Raw genomic sequence first — 26015 nt, 5'->3', positions numbered from 1 at the left:
AATGGCTACCAGCTCTTACCACGTGCTAAGCATTGTGCACAGCACCTTGCATAGATTATTTAATCTTCACAACTAACCCCCGAGCTGGGTGTGATCATTGCTAGTTTACAATGAATAAATGATGATCTGAAGAGATGAAGTCACCTGACCACAATGGCAAAACTAGCACATGGTGGAGCTTGAATACAACCTGAAGTTTAGCTAACATAGTAGGTCTTAACCAGGTGTGATTTCCCCCCCTCAGGGACATTTGGCAATGTCTGAAGACATTGTTACAACTGGGAGCTTGCTACTGGCATCTAGTGTGTAGAGATCAGGGATGCTACCAAACATCCTACAATGAACAGGACAACGCTCCACAATGAAAAATTATCTGGCCTAAAAGGTCAATTGTGCTGAAGTTGAGAAAACCTGGTCCGACTCCATTAACTGTTCTTAGTCATTTTGCAGTTTTGCTCAGTTAGTTGCTAGTGCTTACTAACTACATCAACCCTTTTATAAAACAATATGACAATATCTTTCTAGAGTGTTGAATTCTTTCATACTTTTTGACCTTGCAGTCCTACTTCAGTAAATCTGGGCTAAAGTGAAAACAAGTATACCTCAGAGATATTGTGAGATCAGTTCCAGATCACCACAATAAAGTATCACAGTGAAGTGAGTCACATGAATTTTTTGATTTCCTAGTGCATGTAAAAGCTATGTTTACACTATACTGTTGTCTAGTAAATGGACAATAGCATTATGTCTAAAAAAATAATGTACATACCTTACTTAAAATATGACACAGAGACAAGAAGTAAGGACATACTGTTAGAAAATGGCGCTAATAGACTTGCTCAGCACAGAGATTCCAAAAACCCTCAATTTGTAAAAATGCACACAGTATCAGTGAAGTGCAATAAAGTGAAGCATGATAAAATTAAATATGCCTGGGAAAATGCCCCCAAATATTTATCATGACATTAATTCTAAAGGCAAAAACATTGAAAATCACCTAATATCTGGTAATAAAGGAATCATTAAGTAAACTCTGGAATATCCACTTGTTGGAACATTAAGCAGTCATTAAAATGATATTTATTAAGAGTTTATAATGACATGAGAAAATGTTTACATAGAAATGATAACTTTTAAAATCTAGGTTTCAACATTACATTTTACAGCAGTATGACTAAAAAAATCTGGTGAAACTATGCATAGGAAAAAAGGTGAATGAAGCAGAAATACACAAAAATATCTATAGTGTTGTAGGACTATAGCTGGTTTATTTATTTAGTTATTTTTTAGTACTTTCAATAGTTCTATAATATGTTCATTTTATTATGGAGGAAAAAAAGTCATTTAAAAATCAGATTTTTTTTCTTTTTTGGAAAACATTTGTAAAAATATCTGACACCATTAGATCCAAGAATTCCTACCCTTAGAATCAGGACTGGTGTCAATGCAGTTGCTGTTTTAAGTCCAAAGATACACATGACATGTGGAGTGGGTCATGGTTAACTTGCTTGATATGTCAGGACATCTATTATGGGTTGAATTGTGTCCCCTAAAAGATATGCTGAGGTCCTAAAGCCCAGTACCTCAGAATGTGATCTTATTTGGAAATAGGGTCTCTATAGATGGAATTAGTTGAGGCGAGGTCATACTGGCATGGGATGATCCTTTAATCCAATATGACCGTTCTCCTTGTAAGAATGAGAGAAGAGGTGCTGATAGATAGGAAGGGGAGAATCCCACGTGAAGAGAAGACAGCCATGTAAAGATGGAGGCAGAACCTGGACTCAAGGCTGCCTGGGGCCACCAGAACCTATGGGGGAGACATGGAACAGAGTTTCCCCTACAGTTTTCAGAGAGATCCTTGCTCTGCCAGCACCTTTATTTCAGACTTTCAACCTCCCGAACTGTGAGACAATAAATGTCTGGTGTTTTCAGCCACCCAGTTGGTGGTATTTTGTTATGATGGCCCTCGGAAGCCAAGACAAATCCAAAAATGAGAGGCCATGAGTCTAGTTACTAAGTGTGAACTCTGGGCACAAGGCTCCATAGCCATTGGTGTGCCCTTGATGAGTGCGTAACTCCTCTGGGACTTCTCTGACTCTTAATTGGATGTTTAAAACTACTACAAAATACCATTTAATGCCTGGCAGGCTGCAGGTTCTTTGGAAACTGATTGGAACCACCAATTTGTGGAAACCTGTACCAAAACCAACTTGGACCTTTGTCTTCATCCTTTACCCCAATTCCCAGATACCTATACTCTCAACAAAACTTGAGGTTTAGCCAGAAAAGTAGGACGCCACCCATAAAAGCCTCATTGAAGATGCTCTCTTTGGACTATATTAAACCTGCCTTGACCCTATGAACTACAGGGGTAGAGCTTGGCTTTCTAGTCAACCTTGGGCTGCAGACTGGAATGAGTCAGCAGCATAGACAAAGCATCCTCACTCGCTCAGGCACTATTTGGGAAATGAAAGAATGAAGAACTCGGTTATTTAATTAACCCTAGGAGTCTCTGGAATGTAAACATTTTCTTTGTAAAGCCCTGAGACCTCTCTTGTTTCTGTCTCTCCTTCTGTTCTCTCGGCTCCTGACCCCCCTGTAATACATTGTTAGATGACTTGTTTGCACAGAGGGACAGGATTTTTCCCCCCAAATTCTTGAGGCATTGGAAATTCTCTCCCTTATCAATTTTCCACTGACTGGCCCTCTATTCCCTAATGGTGCTCAATTGTTACACAGCGCAGATACTGGCTCAGAAACAAAAGGAAAGCAAGAAGATAGAGCTACACACAGCCGGCCTCCCTGTCTATTCCCAGTGTGTTGCACTGACAATGCTGTGTGGAAGGGAAATTGTTCCATCAGCTACTGTGTTAGATTCATGACCCCACCACAACCTTGAATTGGCCTTTAGTTGTCGCTGATGGGAACTGAAGAACAGCGCCTGTCGACATGATTGCTACTCTCCAATGAATCAGAACATACAGGGCGAGGAGCAGCACATTAAACTAGCAACAGAAATATATCACTGTACTTTTATATAGATGTATTGCTTTTGCCCAGGCTTATAAATGATTGGGCCAGCCACTTATTATTTTTTTTCAAGGACTATAAATTAAAAATAAGCTAAGGGTTTTAAAATTATGTTCTTTTAAAAAATATCAAGGTAGCTATTTTAAGGCAACAGTCAAATATTTAGAGATCATCTGATATGGATATTTCAGCCACTGTCATTGGGAAGGAATTCGGCCCTTGCCAGCAGCTCTCACACACATAGGCACTGATTATACTTAACACATAGGCACTGATTATAATGGGTCTGTTCTAAAAGTGTTTTTTAAATATTATTTCTTCCCTATCTCCTTATCAAAAAATATATATGGTGCACAGATTTAAAGTGTGATTTAAATAAACAGCAGGCATACCCTCCAACTTAGGAGAAGTTGCTGTAAGAGTCATGGTGTTCAAAGGAAGCCAAGGGTAGAAATCAATGGTTCTTAAACTTAGGGGTTACAGGCCTTTGTTGAGGATATGCTGAAGATAATAGATAGTCTACCCCCAAACACATTTGCATGCTTGCATTTAGAAGCCAGAATATCATTTCCCTTCAGGGACTCACAAACTCTGCAACCCTCCCGGGAGCCCAGATCAAGATCCCTTGACTTTGAGATTATGTGGTAAAGCTGTAAATTTATGGAATAATGGGATGTGGTGATTAGCTGTGAGGTGTGTCTCCAGCAATTGGTTATTAACCATAAGTAAAGTACAGATGTTTGCAAATGATTTATATATGACGATTCAAAGGATTTCCCCCAATGACATAACTCTCACTGATCACTGTAGGCGATAAGACCGATATGGTCTATCCCCTGTCTACCTCCCTGACATCACCTCTTACCACTTTTCTCCATACCCATAAAGCTCCAGCCGGGTGGCATCCTTTCTAATTCCCAACCCCCTAAGTTCTTTCCTGCCCCAGGGCATTTGCACTTGCTGGGCAATGTTCCAGACACAAGGTGAACAAGATCCCAAGATTCTTCTTCCGCAGTTTTTATTTTGGTGGAGGGGAACTGGCAATAGGCACACGAGCCACTCAGCAGGTTTGATCATTTCAGAATTTATGAAGAAATTATAACAGGGTAATTTGGGGATAGTGACTTATAGACAGTCAGCCAAGACCTCTTTGAGGCGGTGACATTTTAGCTGGGATGGGAGTAATGAGAAAGAGCTACTGGCTAAAAGGAAACGATTTCAGGCAAATGCAGTAACAAGCACGAATGCCCTGAGGCAGGAAACAAGTTGACTGGGTTGGAAGGTCAGAAAGGAGGTCATTTGACATAAGATTTGCTCTCTCAAGGAGAAACTTTCAGGGTCTATGCTACTGCCCAACTCTTATTAATATGACATGAATAGTTGTGGTCATTACAAATTAGGCGCTTTATTTCCTTACAGTAATTTTGAGTTTTTGTCAACATCTGGGTATGCAAATTCAAAGAATCCAAACCCTAATTTGATAGGTGAGGTGACCTGAGGCCTAGAGAGCTTAAGTAATTTGCCCAGCGCCTCACAACTGGTTGGTAGGGTAGCTTACTGGAAGAGATGGAGGGAGAACCCTGGCTGCTGCATTCCGGGCTGGGTGCTTGCTCCGCACCACTCTGCCTCTTTATATAATTACACAAAGGTCACTTTGTCTCAGAAACTAGTGCGGTGCCTAGTCCCATGTGCAGCTGTGGTGTCGCAGCCCAGAGACATATCATTACATGGTTTTTAGCTTTGATAGGTTTTAAAACAGCTTCCGTATTTCTTCAGATATTCGCGTAGCTAAAGGTGAGCCAAAAATCTCTCAACCTAAAGGAAACCAAACAACAGTATTCCCTCTGGATGAAGCTTTGAGTTCAGTGAGACTTTTACAAGTTCTAGGCCCTCTCTTGCCTCTGGTTTGGTCAGTGGTCAGGACAGAAGGGCTCCCAATTTTTTGATGACCACATCAAGGAGGATAACCACACCCACCCCACTTGCTACATGACCCTCTGACCAACAAGAACATCTGAATTGACAGCAGTTCTGTTTCTAATCACAGAAATCTCAGTCATAATGGAAGCAAATGTTTTCAAAACATTAGAAAAAAATTGGAGATGGTGAGTAGAATTGTTTGGTAGCTCTAAACTGGCAAAGACTGAGCTAGTTCCAGGTACGACTATATAAGTAACCTCACTGTACCAAAACTCTCACATTACAAAATTTCAACAAAGAGTTGAGCCCTGTCCAATATTGAAATGACCTTTTAGTAAGGAAGTTCAGAAAAACTAATGAGCTCCTTTTCTACCACCTCTGATAAAATTCAGGTTCAGAGTCCTCTCTTTAAACTTCTGAAAACTATCTCCTTGCAGCAATGTCTCTCTCCATTCTTACATGGCTGGTGAGAAGGTAAACTAGTCATTCCTTCAGGAGTGCAATTTGTCTATTGGATAGCAAGAGACTGAAAGAGCTGTATAGTCTTTGACCCAAGAGTTGTATGTCTAAGATTTGAGCCTAAGGAAAGCAGAGATATCTGCAAGATTATATGACAAGGTTTATAAACCAAGATGGTCACAGCAGCATTATTTATTGGAATCTTCCAAAATGTGTTCTGTAGAAACTGGTCTCACAATATTCTTCTCTCTCTCTCTTTCTCTCTCTCTCTCTCTCTCTCTCTCTCTCTCTCTCTCTCTCTCTTTCTCACACACACACACACACAGAGGACTGTGTGGTCAAATAAGTTCAAATACACATACCATATTGCTCTTTTGGAGAGTCACAAAGCATATTAGCATATTCTTCTCAAAAGTCCTGCAATAAGGACATGTACTTAACCTTGTTTAACTCAGTGTTTCTCAAATTCGTTTGGCCATGGAATCCCTTTATTACATAGCACTTCTTTTTTTTTTTTTTTTTAGTGTTACATTAAAAAAATATAAGATGTCCCCATATACCCCCACCACCCTCACCCCACTCCTCCCACATCAATAGCCTCTTTCATCATCATGGAACATTCATTGCATTTGGTGAATACATTTTGGAGCAAGGCTGCACCGCATGGGTAATGGTTTACATTGTAGTTTACACTCTCCCCCAGACCACCCAGTGGGCCATGGCAGGACATACAATGTCCAGTATTTGTCCCTGCAGTACCATCCAGGACAACTTCTTAATCCCCCCCAGAACTAGGATTCTGCAAAATATGCTTCAGGAAATGCTGGGTTAAATAAATTTACATATCTGATTATGGAATGCTCTGCTGCTATTTAAAACAATGTTAAAGAAGATCGATTCTATTGGATCAGTACTCATGATATATTAAGTAAAAAAAAGGTTACGTAAAATATGCCTATTTTATTAGCATAATTTTGGAAACAAAATAAATCTATGCATAATTATACCAAAATAATCACAGGTTTGATCTCTTGGTGTTGGCATTAGTGATTATTTTATCTTTTCTCTTTGGGATTTTCTAACTTTTCCCAACCTTCTATAATTAATAAGCATTAATTTTGTTATGAAGAAAATATTATATATTTTAATTTTTTATTTTGAAGTAATTTTAGAATTACAGAAAAGTTGCAAAAAATTTTTTCATATATCCTTTACCCAGCTTCCCCTACAGAACCAGAGTACAATTATTAAAATCAAGAAATTAAAGTTGATGCACTACTCATTTAAGTTTCACTGGTTTTCCCACTAAAGTCATCTTTCTGGTCTAAGATCCTATCCAGGATCTTTTATTGCACTTAGTTGTTATGTCTCAGCCTCTTCCAAACTGTGACAGTTTCTCAGTCTTTTCCTTGTTTTTCATGACCTTGACACTTTTAAAGAGTCCTGGCCAATTATCTGTAGAATGTTCCTCAATTTGAGTATATCTTCTTCTTAGGTTAGATTTCTGCATTTTTGCCATTTTAGCAAAAATACCACAGAATTTACATTGTGCCTTCTTAGTGTGTTAAGTCAGGAATTACATGCTGTCACTTATTAATATTTTTTGCTTTTGGTTGAGATGGTATCTGCCAGGTTTCTCTACTATAAAGTTGCTATTTTTTCATTAGTAAGTATCTTGTGGGAAAATATTTTGAGACTATGCTAATATCCTGTTCTTCATCATATTTGCCTTCTAATTTTAGCAAGCATTGATGATTCTTGCTTGCAAAAGGTATTACTGTTGTGTTTCCCTGCTTGTGATTTTCTAATCCCACCATTCTTTCTGCATTTATTAATTGAAATTCTACTGTGAGGGTAACTTTTCCCTTTGCTTCCATTTATTTATTTATTCAATTATTTTTATGTAAGTATGGACTGGTGGCTATTTTTAAACAAGTCAATTTTATTGATACATATTAATAAAGCATACAATTCATTCAAAATGTACAATCAATAGTAGTTAATATAATCAAAAAGTTGTGCATTCATCATTTTGGTCATTATTAGAGCATTCTCATTATTTCAATAATAATAATAAACAAAAACACAGACAAAAAAGAAAATTCCTCAGTTATCAATCTCTCTCTGTTTCCCTTGCTGTACATAGCTGCTGTTTCTGGCTATTTTTGTACAATTATTTATTCATTTATTAAGTAGTTTTATTGAGATATATTCACAGACCATATAATTTATCCAAAGTGTATAATCAGTGGCTTTTAGTGTAATCACAATTTTGTACATTTATCATGTCAAAAATTTTAGAACAACTTCATTACTCCAAAAAGAAAGACTCCATGCCCCTTGGTATTCTTTCTTCAGATCTACATAAACACTACTCTAATTTCATCTTTATAATTTGATTTATATTTACATTTTATATAAATGAAATCATACAATATGTAATACTTTGTGTCTGGTCTCCTTCACTTAGGATAATGGGTTTTTTAATTTTGTCTGATATTAGCATTTTGTAGTATTTTTTTTCAAAGATTTATGTATTTATTTATTTCTCTTCCCTCTCCCCCCACCCCAGTTGTCTGTTCTCTGTGTCTATTTGCTGCGTCTTCTTTGTCCGCTTCTGTTGTTGTCAGTGGCACAGGAATCTTGTTTCTTTGTGTTGCGTCATCTTGTTGTGTCAGCTCTCCATGTGTGCGGCACCATTCCTGGGCAGGCTGCACTTTCTTTTGCGCTGGGCAGCTCTCCTTACAGGGCGCGCTCCTTGAACGTGGGGCTCCCCTATGCAGGGGACACCCCTGTGTGGCAGGGCACTCCTTGTGCGCATCAGCACAGTGCATGGGCCTGCTCCACACGGGTCGAGGAGGCCTGGGGTTTGAACCGCAGACCTCCCATGTGGTAGCCAGACGCCCTAACCACTAGGCCAAGTCCACCGCCCAACATTTTATAGTAATAACTTACATTTGTTTAGCTTTAAAGAAAAATGATCTTACATATGCGATTCTACCCATATTCATATTTCACATAATATACTTATATTTCACATAATATATTTAGTTCATAATAGTGCAATCATACAGTATTTGTCCTTTTGTGTCTGGCTTGCTTCACTCAACATAATGTCCTCTAGGTTCATCCATGTTTTCATATGTGTCAAGACTTTATTTCTTCTTACTGCTGCGTAATATTCCATCGTTTATACACTCCACAATTTGTTTATCCATTCATCAGCTAATGGACACCTGGGTTATTTCCAACTTTTGGCTATCATGAACAAGGCTGCTATGAACATTGGTGTGCAGGTGTCTATTCGTGTCACTGCTCTCAGTTCTTCTGGGTATATACCTAGCAATGGTATTGCTGGGCCCCATCACAAGTCTATATTCACCTTCCTTAGGAAGCAATGATGGCTATTTATTTATTTATGATTATTATCATTATTTATTTTTTTCACAAAAAGTCCAGATTAAACCATTCACAATCACTTCGAGTTCATTCCTGTTTCCATTTAATGTGTCCCCATCCCTTTTTGAGCATTTCCTTACTTTCTAGCACACAAGATATTTGAGTCACATTTTATATTTTTCCTTCTCCAGCCCTGGAATAAACCATTTCTCCTAGGAGCTCTGGTTTCTTTTAATGGAGAAAAGTATTTAAAAACTAAGATCTGGGCATTAGGTATGAACTAGGCCCTGGGAGGTAGACGGAGCTAGGAAATATATAATATATATTCATGTCAGCACGTACACACATTTTTAATTCTATTTCTATCCATTACATTTATTTATATATGTGTGTGTGTTATATGTATTAAATTTAAAGGTGTATAAATATATAAAATAAAAATACATCGTACATATGAATATATATTAAATACACATATAGAATTCACGCTGAAATCTCTGATTTCAATCAAACTTTACAGGGTTCATTTCAGTCTTCCCCTTTCCATTTTATAATTCCTTTCTCCAATAGTGAGATCATTATTTACTTATTTACTTATTTATGCAATATTTACTTATTTACGCAATCCTAAAACATGCATAAAGACTTTCAGAATTGTTAACGCATAACCCTGTGGAAAAAAATTAAATTTATCACCTGAAGTACAATAATTGTGTAGAATTCTTTTTTTGTAGTTAGTCTAATGATACACAGTCAAAATATTGTTTTTCAAAGTAATCTAAGCCGGTTCTTTTATTCCCCACCCCTTTCATTGTAGTTTTGTTATTAACTTGTCATAGAGCTAGGTTCATTTTTATTTTTTATTTTATCATTTGTTTATTGTCTTATATCATTTTTTGTTTGTATTTTACCTGGAGAAATAAAACTAAGAGTAAGAAAAAATATATTTTATATATATATTATATCTATATAGAGATATACTCAGAGAAGTGTCACTCTCCCCTCATTCCTGCCACCCCATTCCCTTTCTCCCATTCTCTCCATCCAGGTTCATTCGCCCTCTCTCAATAACTAATACCATTAGTTTCCACTTACTATTTCCTTTGTTTCTTCTGTAGAAATGAGAAGATACATGTGTATATTCTTATATCTCTTTCTTTTCTTAGGGTAGTGTACTAAATATGCTTTTGCACTTTGTTTCTTTCCATTTAATAATAGATCCCAGAAATCACTCCAGTTTTTTTAATCAGCTGCATAGTATTTCATTAAACAAATGCATCATTGTTTATTCAACCACTGTGCTACATATAGGCATTTAAATTCTTTCAAATATTTAAAAATTACAGCAAACACTGATATGAATAACCTTGTGCATATGTATTGTCGAAGATATGTCTTTAAAGTAGAATCCTAGAAGTGGAATTGTTGGGTCAAAAAGTAAGTGCACATGTAGTTTTTTAAGGTATTACAAAATTCCCATCAAAAGTGGTTGTGCCAGTTCCCATCAGCATGTATGAAAGGGTTTGTTTCTTCACAGCCTCACCAACAGATGTGTTCATGCTCACCAATCTAGCAGGTGAGAAAAGTTATGTAAGTGTTGGTTTACTTGGCGCTTCGCAAATCATGGGTCATAGGGTTGAATATTTTTCATATGTATGAGGGCGATTTTCTATATTTTTTGTAAATTATCTACTTACGTATTTTGTTTTCATTTATCCATTGATGCTTTATTCCTCAATTTTTAAAATTCTTTGTGTAGTAAGTGGACTAGCCCTTCATGGTATATGTTGCAAATATTTTTCCCCAGTTTGTGGTTATATTTTGAACTTTTTAACATTGTTTCTTGCCCTTTTAAAATTTTTAATTATTTTTATGTGGTCAAATGTATCTTTTATTTCTCTCCTACCTTTGTGCATCTGTTATAAGTATTTGAAACGCTTGCTTCAATGCTTGGCACAGAGGAGATTTCATTATTATAATATTCATAAAGCATCAAATTCCAAGTGATAATTTAATGGTAACCTCAAGAGATATAGCTCATATGTTGTCAACATTATTTTCTCCCATTCAACTATATGTTCATCAAAAATATTCTCCTCTTTGCCTTCTGAAATATTTTTGCCTTTTGAAATACTATTATGTCTCTGTTCTATAAGGATTTCAGAGAAAAGTTTTGAGGATGAACGAGTTAAAATCCATAAAGCACAGTGAGCTGGCAAAGAACAGCATCAGTTGAATTCCAGAAAGGATCCTAAATGACCTGATTTATTATCACCTTATCTCTCCAAAATCTCTTCCCACCCCCAGCCCCCAAGTTCAAAGTTTTGTGGTCATTCCAGGTGGATACATATTCCTTAGAACCAGGAATCTTCAGCTTCCACTAGTTATTGTCAATACCACAAAGGTATTCATTGGAATTCCTGTTGTCAAACGTGCTTTTCCTGTAATAGTCAATTCCTTTTCAGTTTTCCTGTAAAACAATTCCTTTTCAGTTGCCCATAGGAGAGTCTGATGTCACCTTGGTTTTCAATACCATTCAAAGCAAACGGAACTAAAACTATTCTCCTAATCTTTTGGCAGCTGCTTCTAAATTATTTGAGCATGATGAAGTTCCCATCTTCCAGTAAGTTAACTAGGTGTGTGTGTGTGTGTGTCTTTTAGAGTACAGATATCCTTCATGGCAAAAAAAAAAAAAAAAAAAATTCTAAGGACCCCATAGAAGAGAAATTTTCCTAGTTCCCTGATGTTTGTTTTTCTAATTGCCTATCCCCAGGGGGTTGATTTGGAAATAGTTGTCTTCCCATCCTGATACACTTTCTCAGAACTTCAAGGTCCATGCAATGGATGGAGGGAATAAGAGGAAACGGGAGAAAGGAAAGGCAGCTGACTTTGATGGCACCACTACCATAATCTGAGCACTATGCTAGGTGCTTAGAGATATGTTATCTCAGTGGTTCTTAGTCAAGGCGACACCAGCTCAAGTGGCATTTGGAAAATGCATAGGGGCATTCTTTCATTGTCATAATACGAGGTGGGCACCAAGGATGCATTGCGCTAGACATCCTGCAATGCAGGGAACAGCTGTGCATGGGGAAGAGTTGTCCTGCATCCCATCTGACTTCCAAAGGGCCTAATGGAAAAGTCACAGAGGTAAACACCTATTTATAATTATCCGAGCCTAGAATCTGACAGCATTTTATTTACAAATACAAAATACGTTTTGCATGGTGTCTATGTACATTTAGCTTTCCAGGAAAGCAACGATTATATGAACTGAGGAAAGACTGTACTTTATTTTGTACTCTGCAATAGGTTAATTTTTTTTTTTTAAAGATTTATTTATTTATTTATTTAATCCCCCTCCTCTCCCCCGGTTGGTTGTTTTCTGTGTCTTTTTGCTGCGTCTTGTTTCTTTGTCCGCTTCTGTTGTCGTCAGCGGCACGGGAAGTGTGGGCAGCGCCATTCCTCGGCAGGCTGCTCCTTCCTTGTGCTGGGCGGCTCTCCTTACGGGCGCACTCCTTTTGCGCGTGGGGCTCCCCTACGTGGGGGACACCCCTGTGTAGCACGGCACTCCTTGCGCGCATCAGCACTGCGCACGGGCCAGCTCAACCCAGATCAAGGAGGCCCGGGGCTTGAACCGCGGACCTCCCATGTGGTAGACGGACGCCCTAACCACTGGGCCAAAGTCCGTTTCCCCATTTTTTTTTTTTAAGATTTATTTATTTATTTAATTCCCCCCCGGTTGTCTGTTCTCGGTGTCTATTTGCTGCGTCTTGTTTCTTTGTCCGCTTCTGTTGTCCTCAGCGGCACGGGAAGTGTGGGCGGCGCCATTCCTGGGCAGGCTGCACTTTCTTTTCACGCTGGGCGGCTCTCCTCACGGGCGCACTCCTTGCGCGTGGGGCTCCCCTACGCGGGGGACACCCTTGCGTGGCACGGCACTCCTTGTGCGCATCAGCACTGCGCATGGCCAGCTCCACACGGGTCAAGGAGGCCCGGGGTTTGAACCGCGGACCTCCCATATGGTAGACGGACGCCCTAACCACTGGGCCAAAGTCCGTTTCCCGCAATAGGTTAATTTTTAATACAGCAGACCTGTATTCGTCTGCAGTTGTAACTGTCATATCGTTGGTGACAAATCTGGGTCCAAACATCAGATTTACATAATCTTTTATAGTTGTGCCTGAGTATTTATAAATTACTTTTATAAACTACTTTCATCTCCTTTCTCTTACATATTGATTCTTTTATTATGTAAAACTATTTTATGTAGTTGGTGTAATCTATAAATTTTATTTCAAGCTCGTGAAGGAGGCTTTGTGAAATATTTGTAATAAAATTGCAACATTTGATCTGAGAGGGCTAAGGCCCACTGCATCAACTCCTAATAATAATTTTGAAAGGATCTCTTATAAGCCCATTTTATAGATGTAGGAATTGGAGCCCAGAGTGGCTAAACCTATTGCACAAAGCCGCACAGCCAGGAAGTGGCAATGTCAGGATTCAAACTGTTTCTATTTCTGAAGCCTCAAATTTGTTGGAAATAAAAGTGCAGAGGACAGAAGGATGGATTAAGGAAGAAAGCTAGAAAAAACAAAGAGAAAGAAAAAGTATAAGGCGAGAAAGAAAAGATGGAAATCATTTTTTGATTCAATGGTTAAGGCTCTTTTGAGTAATCTAAATATATGCAAAAGCTCCTAGTCAATGAGTATTGCCTGACTGCTGTATATAAGACACATTTAAAAATGCTGAGGATATAAAAAATCTTTTTAAATTATGTGACAGAACACTGTTGTTGAGAAATTTGAAATCTAGTTGAGAAGATAGAATATACTCATTTAAAAAATAAATAAATCCATGATATGGGCCCATGTACATTAAGTACAAAAGGAATGTGACAGTATCATCTGCTCATCTAACAGCATGGCTTTGTCACTAGCTGACTTTTCCCTTCTCATGCCACAGTGCCTCAGGAATGCATGGATTTTTCACCAGAAGGAAATACCACCAGGCCCGAAGCAAGACTCAACCAGGTTGCCAGTAAATGCATCATGCTTTGTGCCATCTCCACAAGGAGCAGGTACCACAGGATAAAGGAGTGGCCCTCTTCCTCGCCTGGTTTTCTGGTTTTACTCGTTTTCTGACTCCCTCACTCTTCTCTGGTCCCTAGGACTCATTTGTCCCAGGAAGGTTGTTTTAGTTTGGTCTCAAAGACAGAGACAGATTCCTGTGAAGCTAATGAAACTTAAGCTAAGACCTACAGAGGGGACCATCAACGTGTTCACATGGTCATAGTTGTAATAACTTTTGCAAAAGTAAGATATAGGAACTACAATTGGTTAAGGCCACTGTCTCTTTCCAGGCAGGCTCCCTACCCCCGTAAGCTTCTTTGTGTCAGGGGATGTTGGAGAGGCCGTGGCTGTTTTCAGCTCCAACTAAGGAGAACTTGAGATGGGGATACATTTAGATTGGGCACTGTGGAATAGGTTTTTGTGGTTCCCACTCACTTCTGTATATGGTTAAATTATGGCTAGCTGTCCTGGGGGGGACATGACTTCCAGGAATATCCCTACCACCGTCTTTGCTGGCTCACCCTTCGTCGTTCATGAAGACACAGGCTAGGGCTGTATGTGCTATGACTATGCCGTACAGTGCCTAGCAGCAGACAGTTACGGGTAGTGTAGAGAAATAAGGTATGAAATGTTTAAAGCCAGCAGTTAGTCTGTGGAAAATTCTTCCAACTTTTAGAGCTCATAAATAAAAGAAACTTGATGGAGACTTTCCCATATTTGACAACAATCCTAAAAATTTATTGATATAACCCATAACAACTGGTGCAGATAAAAAAGCTTTTTTAAACTATCAAAAATAAAAAAGCAAATTCAATGCTAAAGAAAAGGCTGAATTATCTACTTTTGCTGTAGAAAGTGATACTAGTAAATGAAGAATGATTCAGTGTTGAGCCAAAAAATGTAGATAATAAAAATATTACTATGGTTTTGTATTAGACTATAAATAAATAAAAATATTATTTTTTTCTAGATTTTGTGATGTTTGGATTAGTATACATTTTTTTGAATGTGTAATTTGATGTAGTTTATTTTCTTATTCTAGATTAGGGGTTCTTAACCTTTTTTTGTCCACGGACCCCTTTGCCAGTCAGGTGAAATGAATACTACCATAATTTATTGCATACCTTCATAAGTGAAGGAAATGCTAGATTTCAGTTAAAGGACAGAGAAAATAAAGATAAGTTGATTTTTTTCAATTCAAATCACAGACACCATGAAATCTTTCCACAAACCCCTTGGTTAAGAACCCTTGTTCTAGTTAAATGTTTACTCTTGTACATAATTTTGTATTAGTATTTTACATCAATATTCTTAAAGAGAAACTCTCAAATTGAATAAGCTTCAGATTTCAAACAACTTAGATCCTTTCCTGGTAATGAGAACTGGGTTAGTGATTTTCTGAGCATTGTTATGCAAGAATGGCTAGGTTTGTTTCATATGGTATCAGAGGGCTAGAACTATAATTACTGGGGGAAGTTACAGGAGGACAGATTTCAGCTCAATTTAAGAAGAATGTTTTATTATTTAAAGTCTTTCAAAGTGAGTGAGGAAAGATGATGAGTAGTGAGTTCCCTGTCAACAGAACTATTTAAGTAAAGGCTGCATAATAATTTGGCAAGGCCTTTGTAGTGGAGCCTAAGTTTGGAACAGTGGTTGGGCCTTCATATACGTTATTCATGTATTAGTTGCATTCCTGTTTCTTCCTGTCTGTCGTGCCCTCAGATCCCTCTTTGTTTCCCCACTTTGCTCTCACAGCAGAATTATGGGGAGGGGGTGACAGAGGCTGGTGTAATGAAGACAGAAAATGAAAAACACAGCACTCTTTTTATGAAGAGGAATTGAGGGCTCAGAAGTGAGATTAATCACATGGCGTGTCCAGCAGTTGAGAGGGAATCCACAGTAGTTTCTGGAAGCACTTCCCTACAAGCTTCCCAAAGAGCTAATCACTTCCTAAGGGAAAGGCCCAGCTTCTCACTAACGGTGGAGGCAGTTGCTTTGACATTAACCTTTTCAAGGGGTCAGTCCCACACTATGAGCCCAACATGCCACCCAGAAAACGTGACTGAACATCAGTTTTGCTTTGCCTCTTGTTTAACTGTTTTAAATGTCCTTGAACTGCATTTCTCCATAAGGCTTAATTTTATGGAATGTGGATTACATTTACTGCTCAGCACTTCTTGCTCAACCCTGGACAACCACAGACCTACTGAGTTGTTAACTCACGTGGTCAGCATTAATGTTTGAGACTAGTTATACCAAATGACTGTGCATAGCACGATTAACACCTGGCCTTAGAGAGTACCAATGAAATCAGCATTTTGTTTCTTCTTTTTCACACAGCAAAAACCCAGGAAAAATGTACAAGTAATGACTTGGGTTGTCTGTGTTTTTCTTCCAAAAAGTCAAATTCTTATCCCAAGTCCTGGAAAATTGTATTTGAATGCTGTAGAACAGCTACTTTCTCCATCTTACAGGTAGGTTATATAAATCCAGAGTAGGAATATGACTTCTTCAGGGCCACCCAGAAAGTCAGTAGTTGATATTGTCATCCTACTCCATTTCTTTTTTCATTAGCTGAAGTCACTTGGTTAGAAGAATCCCAAAAATTGATTGTAGGACACACAGTAAGCTTTAGAATCATAAGTCTCTCAAAACTGAAAGTCTGTTTATTATTTGCATCTCTCTGCCTTGAACATCTCAAACAAAGTTGAGTAGGACCTCATGCATGACCTTGAGCCAAATCCACCTCATCTACTGACAAGAATGAAAATCCACTAATGTCAGATAAACCCAGGGAAGTTGGGCACACTAATTATAATTGGTCTCTGAAGAGCACTTAAAGTCTTTACTAAAATGTTCTTAGCTCAGTGGGGACTTTTCTGGGTCTTCTTCTCACTTTGTTGGCCTGATTCAGAGTAGGTTGTTGTAATGTGAAGTGTGGCATGAGGCTGGGTGCTCAGGTTGAGAATGTTAGCAATTCTATTTAGGAGGAGGGCTCTCGGCAGCTGCTGAGACTATAGAGAAAATTCTGAAATGCCCTCTCCTGATTCACTCAACCAACCACCCCGCCCCCACTCCTATGAGGGGAGGTTGACAGATTCCCAATATCAAAACCAGCTGTCAGAACAACATAGGGTAATAGCTGTCCTTGTCAAATGCACCAATTAATTCACCTGACTGTCAATGCTGGAATAATTGATGGACTCCACAATCTGGCTGACTAATGAAAGTCAAAGGCATTACTAAGTCCATTTCACTTCCTAAAAGGTCCTGTAGTGAAACTAGGGCTGTCAGAACTAGGGAATATAAAAAAACTTCTAAAAAAATTAAAGCTTGATTTTTTAAAAGTGTGTATGGGTGGTAGTGGGAGATCCCTAATCAAGTGTATCTGTTAATCAGTGACTGATTTCCAAGAATAGTATTGGAAAATGCTCAATGAAAAACATGGTATATAAGTAAATACTGTCCTGGTTTATTCTGAGGTTTGCTTGCATGTAGGATAAAATCAACCCCATTTGGGGATGCCATTTAAGACTGCAATCATCTGGACCTTTCTGCACTACTTACCCACTTAGGTAGACATGGAAAATAGAAGTCTAGATCAACAGAAGTCTGGCCAAAAGATTTGGAAATATTCCTTACTTCTATGAGAGGATCATGTAATGACTACCATGCAATGGGAACACTCACATGATTAGAGATCTTTCTGAAACTACTAGACACAGGGAATGTGATATAAAACATCCTAGAATTCCAGAGTGAGGGTCACAACTAGTACTGGCAGGCAGACCAGAGCAGTTAAATGTCTGATGCATTCCCCAGGCCTAGGAAGGCAAATGGTCATTTCGAAGGAAGACAGCTAGGACAAGAAGTGGCAAGTAATAGTACAACATGTCTAGTAAGGCAAGATGTCAAATTTGGGGTCACTATACTCATGAACAAAGCTGAGCATTTCAACTTTGCCATTTGTTTCTTACACTGTTTTATACTATTTGCTGAGCATGGACCATCCTTAGCTCAAAAGTAATAGTAATAATTGCAATATAAATTACTGGTCACCTACTATATTCAGGTACTTTGTTTAACTTAATTTTTAAGAATTTTACCATCTTATGTGTAATACAAAATTTGCAATCTTACCCCTTTTAAGCATATGATTCAGAACATTAATTGCGTTCACATTGTGCAACCAGCACCACTATCTCCAAAGTTTTGTATCACCGCAAACATAAACTCTACTCATTAAGCAATAGCTCTCCTTCCACCACCACCTCCACCATTCCCATCCCCTGATAACCTCTAAACTACTGTCTCAAGGAATTTGCCTATTTTAAGTATTTCATATAAGTGAAATCATACAATATTTTTTCTTTCTTGTCTGGCTTATTTTAGTTAGCATAGTGTTTTCAAGGTTCTTCCATGTTGTAGCATGTATCAGGACTTTATTCCTATTTATGGCTGAATAATATTCCATTATGAGTATATACCATATTTTGTTTATTCATTCACTTGTTGAGGAACACTTGGGTTTTTACCCCCTTTTGACTACCCTGAGCAATGCCACTGTGAGCATTGCCTTACAAGTATTTGTTTGAGTCCTGTTTAACTTTTATATATAGCATCTCATTTAACAACACCCTTCAGAGACAGATGTAAGAGAATAAACATTTTTAATGCCCACAGACTTCTAGGCCAAGGAAAAGTTACCTGGAATTGCCATCAGAGTTTTCCCCTATTCATTCCTCCCCAGGAGGAAGAATCCTTTTTTGCGGAGAAAGCGGTTAAACAATCCAATTGATAAAAAATACTGATAGAGAGGGTAGTGAGAAGGATGGAAGAATACTGTGTTGATGGTGGTGAGGAAAGGAGCTTGATTTTTGAGGACTGTTTGAGGAGAGAGGTTTGGAGTAGCTGTGGGGAGTCAATTAAGTAGGAAAGAGAGTGAAAGGATTGAGTAAATACTGATGTGAATCAATTATAAAAATCCTTTATAATGTCCTTTGAGGGATGCCAGGAAGAAATGGCATATATTCCAACTACTTTTGGACTGTTGAAATCGGTGCTTATTATATGTGACATTGCTCTGAGATGGAACTACATGGGTCTTTGAGTTCATTAGGGTGTAACTATACTCATTTGAAGACAAGAATATTGGAACTAAGAGAAATTAAATGACTTAGCCAAAGCTTTCAGTACATTTGTGGAACTGTGACTTAGCAGCATGGACTATGCATTTTTACATTCCTACCCATGCCATTATGGAACATTATTTAAGGATTTCCCTTGGCCAATTACCACTAGTTTCCCTGAAAGTCTCAACTCAGAATGTAACTGTTTTTTCTCTCAGGAATAATGATACTTTTAAACATTGAGTGCTTACTATGTGACAAGTCTGTGCCAAACACTTGACTTGCATTTTCTCACTTAACTGTCACAAAATCCCCTCAGGTAGGTATTAGTATTTCCAGTATATAGAAGAGAAAACTGAGGCTTCAGGAGATTGAGGAATTTGCTCAAGGTTGCACCGTATATGCATATGCAGAAGCAATGCTTGACTCCAGCTCTGCCTAACTCCAAGCCTCTGTCTCCCTTTTTTCCTTTGGAATCATTTTTTCTGTTACAAGTAAATGCAGATTGTTACTGTTGGGAGCAGAAGGATCCTGACTCTTGCTCAGAAACAGTCTAGCCTATTTTCTTCTGGTTGGTTAGACACCTGTCTGTCTAAAATGGTCACACCATTTGAGTAACCTCATGGACTCAGAGGAGAGAAATGCCAAGCAAAACAGTGAGCAGTGAATCCTGAGCAGGCTGGAGCACAGGGGATCTGGTGCTCAGGATTAGATTCCTTTGGGCAGCTTGGTTGATAAGCTGGGATTTGTCTAGGCAGGCAATCATCAATTGGGATTTGTCAGGATCAGAAAGATTTGTTTTCCTCTGTAGTAATGTGAGGCTTGGGGTGAGTTTAGTGTAATGTTTTTTCACCTAGACTATGAGCTCTACAATCATGACCATGTGTCTCCAACCACCTAGGAAAAAACAAGCATGGGTTTGTGAAGTGTCTTCAATGGAGATAGTTTCTCTTGAAAAGGACTTCTTCCTTTCTAGTCTTCATCTTGAGTGAAGTTATTAAGAAAGAAAGAAGGAAGGGAAGGAGGGAAGGAAAAAGGGAGGGAGGAAGAAGAAAAGAAAGAATCTGTCTAGACTTTTGCCCCAAGGATCTTGACTATGAGCTCTACTAATTGAACCAAGCAAGGCCTTAGCATCAATAAAAAATAGATATTTGGTGCCTAGTAAAGTCACTCCTTTCCCCTCCCAAACATTCCAGTCAGGAGTATCTTTTTATCTTATTTTATTGTATTTCATTTTATTTATCATTTTATTTTTACACTGACTAACTGAAGCTGTCATGTTCGGGCGCTAAATGTGTTGTTCTGCATGGGCATCACATTCATCAATTAACATTTCTGCTTTCGTGCTAAAGGAATTATCTCCAACTTCATCTTGATGAATTTTTCTCTCTACCTCATTACCCTTGCTGGATACAGCAGAGACTTTTCATGTTTAATGATGACCATCCTACACACATTCTGATTCTTTTGAATGCATACTTGCCTATTTATGAGGCCTGTGAAAAAACCATTGACTATTTTTGCATTAAAAATACTTAAATTACAACAGCAATACAGGTTCCTTGTAAAATAAAATCAAACATTCTAGAAATGATTTTAAAAAGTGAAAGCCTTTGGCCATAATTTATTTTCAATACATAATCAAGGATAGAATTGCCCCAGACATGTACAACTGCAATCTGCTTTTTTCACATACGTTTTTCAAATCTCTTTACATATTAATAAGATGGACATTAATAATTTAGTTTTCTTCATACCTTTTATATCTAATAAAAAATTAAAACCCTTGCATTTTTAGAGTACATTGACTTTTATTTTTCTTTCTTATTTTTTAAATTAGAGAAACGATAGGTTTATAGAAAAATTATGAAGAAAGTACAGAGTTCCTATAAACTCCCCCTATACACACACAGATTATTATTAACACTTTGCATGAGTGTGGTACCCTTATTATAATTGATGTAACAGTATTATTAGAATTATACTATTAGCTATAGTCCATAGTTTACATTAGGGCTTGCCCTTTTGCATTGTACAATTCTACAGTTTTTAAATTTTTTATTCTGGGAACATAAATAACCTAAAATTTCCCATTTAAACACTTTCAAATATATAATCCAATGGTGTTAACTTTTACACATTGCACTACCATCCACTATCAAAACCTTCCCATCACCCCAAACAGAAGCTCTGTACCAATAAAGCATTAACTCCTTATTCCTACCCTGGCCCCTGTTAACCTTTATTCTAGTTCTTGACTCTATGAATTTGCATATTATAATTATTTCATATCATTGAGATCATACAATATTTTCCCTTTTGTGTCTGGCTTGTTTCATGCAACATGATGTCCTCAACTTTCATTCATGTTGAAGCTGTCTATGGCTAAATAATATTCCATTATATGATATACCAAATCTTGTTTACCCATTCTTTAGTTGATGGACATTTGGGTTGCTTCTATCTTTTGGCAATTGTGAACAATGCTGCTGTGAACATGGGTGTGCAAATATCTGTTCAAGTCCCTGCTTTCAATTCTTTTGGATATATATGTAGGAGCAGGATTGCCAGGTCATGTGGTAATTCCATATTTAACTTTCTCAGCAGCTGCACCATTTTACATTCCCATCAGCAAAGAATGAATGTTCCTGTTTCTCCACATCCTCTCTAATGTTTGTTATTTTCCACTATGGGGTGGGGGGGAAGGTACCAAACTACTTTATTTGAAGGAATGATACAAATGAAAGAACTTGATGGATGTCGATACAACTTACAGAAAAGGTAAACCCAACATGCATGCACTGCTGTGATGGCCTTGGAGGTCACTCTGTGGCTCTGGGAAAACAAGCATAAGGCTTAGCTCTCATCATCACTTCTTCCCATAGTGTGCTTGTCAAAGAGATACTCTGCCAAGTCAGAATCCAGGGCTCCCATCTTGCACAAGTTGGTTACGTGGTCACCCAATTCTTTGTTGGACTTCATCTGCTCATTCAGGTAATGGGTCTCAATTAAGTCACACAAGTAGGGGTCGTTTTTGTCAGTGGCCAGTTTGTGTAGCTCCAGTAGTGACTGACTCACCGTTTTTTCCAAGTGTAATACATACTCCTTTGCTCTCCCAGGTGTCTTGTTCTGGCTTCTTGATATCCTGAAGGAAGATTTGGCCGCCTTGTTGGTTCTACAGCTTCATAAATTACCCAGAATGTTTCCTTTCCTTATGAGATTGGTGAAGAAAATATTTGGCAAAGTTCTTCAAAGTCACATTTTCACTGTCAAAGTAGTAAGGCATCAACAGGTAGACATAAGAGGCGTAGAGCTCTAGGTTGATCTGGGATTGATGCGGTCTCTGAGTCCTGGTTGTAGTTCTCAGGCACCTGCGATGGGGATGTGGTCGTCAGGGCCTGCTGTGAGGAGAGGCGGCAGTGGAGCAAAACTGGGAGGACAGTGAAAGGCAGCTGGGAACGGCTGGCCAACTGGGGCGAGCACCGATCCCATTCAAGCACTGGTGGAAGCAGAAACCTGAAAACTTCTGGCCTCCATTATTTTTAATAGTAGCCATTCTAGTGAATGTGAAATGGCATCTATCGCATTATGGTTTTTATTTATGGTGCATTTAACTTTCAAAGCATATACATATTTGATTTCTCAAATGTTCTTCAGACAAACCTATGAAGTTTTATTAGAGGAGATCCTCAGCCACTAGGATTCTCTAGGAAAGCTCCCTACATATCTCTTTGTATTTGCTTGTTCTCCCAATCGAATGCAAATTTCATGAGAGCAAGAGACTATTTCATGCCTGTTCCCCAGAACCAAGTCCTCCGTATATAATTGGTGGTCAGTAACTATTTACTGTACAAATAAAGAATAAATGATGTATTCTAAATAGTGGCGTATTCTGGGTAATTGACAGTTTAGATTTTTAAAACTCTAAGTGAATTTATTGCTGAAATGTGTGAAAGAATTTTTTGCCTTTTGAAATAGAATGTATTGTCTGTAATCTCTCTAGCTTTTCCTTGTGCATACAATGTCTTCGCTGCACCATTATCCACTACTTAGCTGTATGTTTTACCACTTAGGGTTTAAGACATATCAGGCTCTTTGCCCATTCCAACTGACCAAGACATTTGTTGAAATCTGTTTGAATCCTTGAGTTTTCTATCTTTTAAAAAAATATCAGTGACAACTGATTATGCCAGTTTTATTTCCACAAATATCTATTGCCTATTAGAGGCTAAATGTTATGAATACAAAAAATCAAGACACAGTCCCAATGTAGAGGGATCATATAATCTTATTTCCCTGATGTTAATGTAAAGGAATCCTTGTTTTGAATCTGCTTCTATTCTGTAATGTTACACATGAATTTAGGAATTGGCTTGTTAACAATGTGTATAAAGTAGGAGAAAGCAGGTGTAGAAAGAGGGCCTCCCCTATTTGCACTGTTAGGAGATTTTGTGTAACATCTTGCTTGGAGTTTGTGGAGGACTTTTTGAAAACAATGTGTGTTTGATTCTCAAACAAGTTTAGGAGAACCTGATCCTTTTTCAATGAGGCATTACTGTATTCCCACATGATAGACATTATATTGAGGTCTAACAGAATAAATATCTCATCCAGGTTTGCATTGCTAGTTAGAGGAAGAAACAGAAACAAATACTACCTTTCTTGACTGCTAATTCTTTTTTTTTTTCCATATATAAACTTTATTTTTAGAGAAGTTATAGATTACAGAAAAGTTACCTCGAAAGTATAGGGTATTCCCATTTATCCTATCCCTTCCCCTCCTACATTTTCCTCTATCAGTAACATCCTACATTACTGTGGTACATTTGTTAAAATTGGTGAACCAGTATTGAAGCATTACTACTAACCAAGGTCTACAGTTTACATTATGGTTTACACTTTGCACTATACAGTTTTATAGGTTTTGACAAAATGTAAAATGGCCTCTATCTGTCATTGCAATACCATGCAGAATGATTTCCAGTCCCCTAAAAATACCCTATGTTCTACCTATTCTTCCCTCCCCTCAGAACCTCTGGTAACCACTATCTTTATATCAATACTAGAAATTCTTCCATTACTACAGTAAGAGTAAGCCTACTTTGGTCCATGGTTGCACCCCCCTTACGTTTGTTCATTCCTCTGTCTTGAGGATTTGGGGATGGTGACGCCCACCCTGCTTCAGATTGAGAGGGGGTTAGATCTTATGGGGCAGATGGAAGGAACTGTTGTGCTTGCAGTTGTAGATATTCTTTGTTTTTGGGGTGGGGGTTATCCGTCATCATCATTTTCTTAGTTGTCCTGGGTAAGTCTGCTGAACTGGAAGGTGGGTGTTGACTGCAACTCTGGTGAGAATCAGGGCTCAACCCGCATGTGAACAGACCGAAGATTTAAGTCTCTGGGACATATATTTAATGGTATATGCCAATTATAGGTTTAAATGTAAGGGGTAAAAGAATTATGTGTAGGGAAATTATAAATGAGTCTAACTCTGTTACACTGGGGAATTAGGTTAACGTACATTACAAAGTAAGGCCCACTGGTGGGGTGCTGATTTCATGGGGTTGTGTGCCTTGCCTATTGTGTCCTGATGGCTCTAGAGCTCTGGGGAGCACACCTATTTGACTGCTAATTTTTTGTACTTCCCACTGGACCACAGAGTAACAAGAGTATTAGTAAGTCTTATACGCATCTAGGTGTAATCCTCCCCAAAGCTTTCCAAAACGGGATGAGAGTCACTTATCGTCTTCCCTATTAAGCAGGTGCCTTCCACGAATTTGCTAAAATCAAATCAAACATGAACAAAGAGTCAAAGCAAAATTTTGTAATGTGTGTATAAGGAATAGAGGCTTACAAAAACCACACGCCCACAGAGAATGCAATGTCAATACTGCTTCACTCCGGGTGGATCTGTCCTCACCACATGCTCTCCTTGGCTTCCAATTTATATTAGTTTCTACAGCCTGTGTCTCCAGGGTCTCTGATCTCCTATTGTCCTGGCTTTCTGAATTTTTATGATAGATGATGGTGTTTATGTTGACTGATGCTGTGATGTCTTTTCCTGCAAGTGTCCTGTTACTGAACATAGTAGCCAGAAAGACCTTCCCAACATAAAAATCACATCATATCATTCTGCTACTTAACACCTTCAACCGGCTTCCTGCTGCAATTAGAATGAAATCCTAATTTTCACCATGGCCTGCAAAGGCTCTTATAATTTGTTACCTGCCTCATCCCCTACCTGTCTCCACCTCACCTGCGATGCTCTGGCCACATTGGCCTGCTTTTGCCCTTACTTACTAGAAGCTTTGCACTTGCACTTCCCTCTGCCTGAATACTTTTCTCCCAGAATTTTATATGACTGCCTCATTTTCATACTTAGGTCTTATCACAAATGTTGTATCATCAGATAAAGTTCCAAGGCCTCCCTAATTAATGTAATACCCCACCCCACCCCACCCTGCCAGTCAATTTCTGACCCATAGAGCTTATTACAAGTGGAAATTACATTTTTACTTAGATGTTAACATTTTATTTGCTTGAGCCCCATATTCCTAGGAGTGCCGTAGGGATAAGGACTTGTGAGTTATCATTTACTGCTATTTTCCCAAAGTCTAAAACCAGTACCTAGCACTTGGTCATTGAATATATGAATGAATGGAAATATATAAGATGAACTTCAGTAACTCCCATCACTGCTTAAGTACTTACTCATGTCCTCAAGCTCATTCATGGCAGTTTAAGCCTTTCTGATTAAGTATGCTAGATTTATAGTCAAGAATGCTTGCCCACACTCCTACCAGTAGGATTCTTATATAGGCCAAACTAATAAAGGGGTTTAAAGGTCTCCTAATATCAATAGCAAAGGCAAAAATAATAGCTACAACAATAATAAGTACCAACACTGCGAAAGCACCTGCCCCATGGCAGATACCACACTTGCTGATATTTATTTCTAACCCTCATCACAGCTCTTCAAGGTAAGTAACGGCATCCATATTTTACA

Source organism: Dasypus novemcinctus, chromosome 10, assembly GCF_030445035.2.
Source record: "Dasypus novemcinctus isolate mDasNov1 chromosome 10, mDasNov1.1.hap2, whole genome shotgun sequence".
Lineage (NCBI taxonomy): Eukaryota > Metazoa > Chordata > Mammalia > Cingulata > Dasypodidae > Dasypus > Dasypus novemcinctus.
This window is presented reverse-complemented; position numbering follows the sequence as displayed.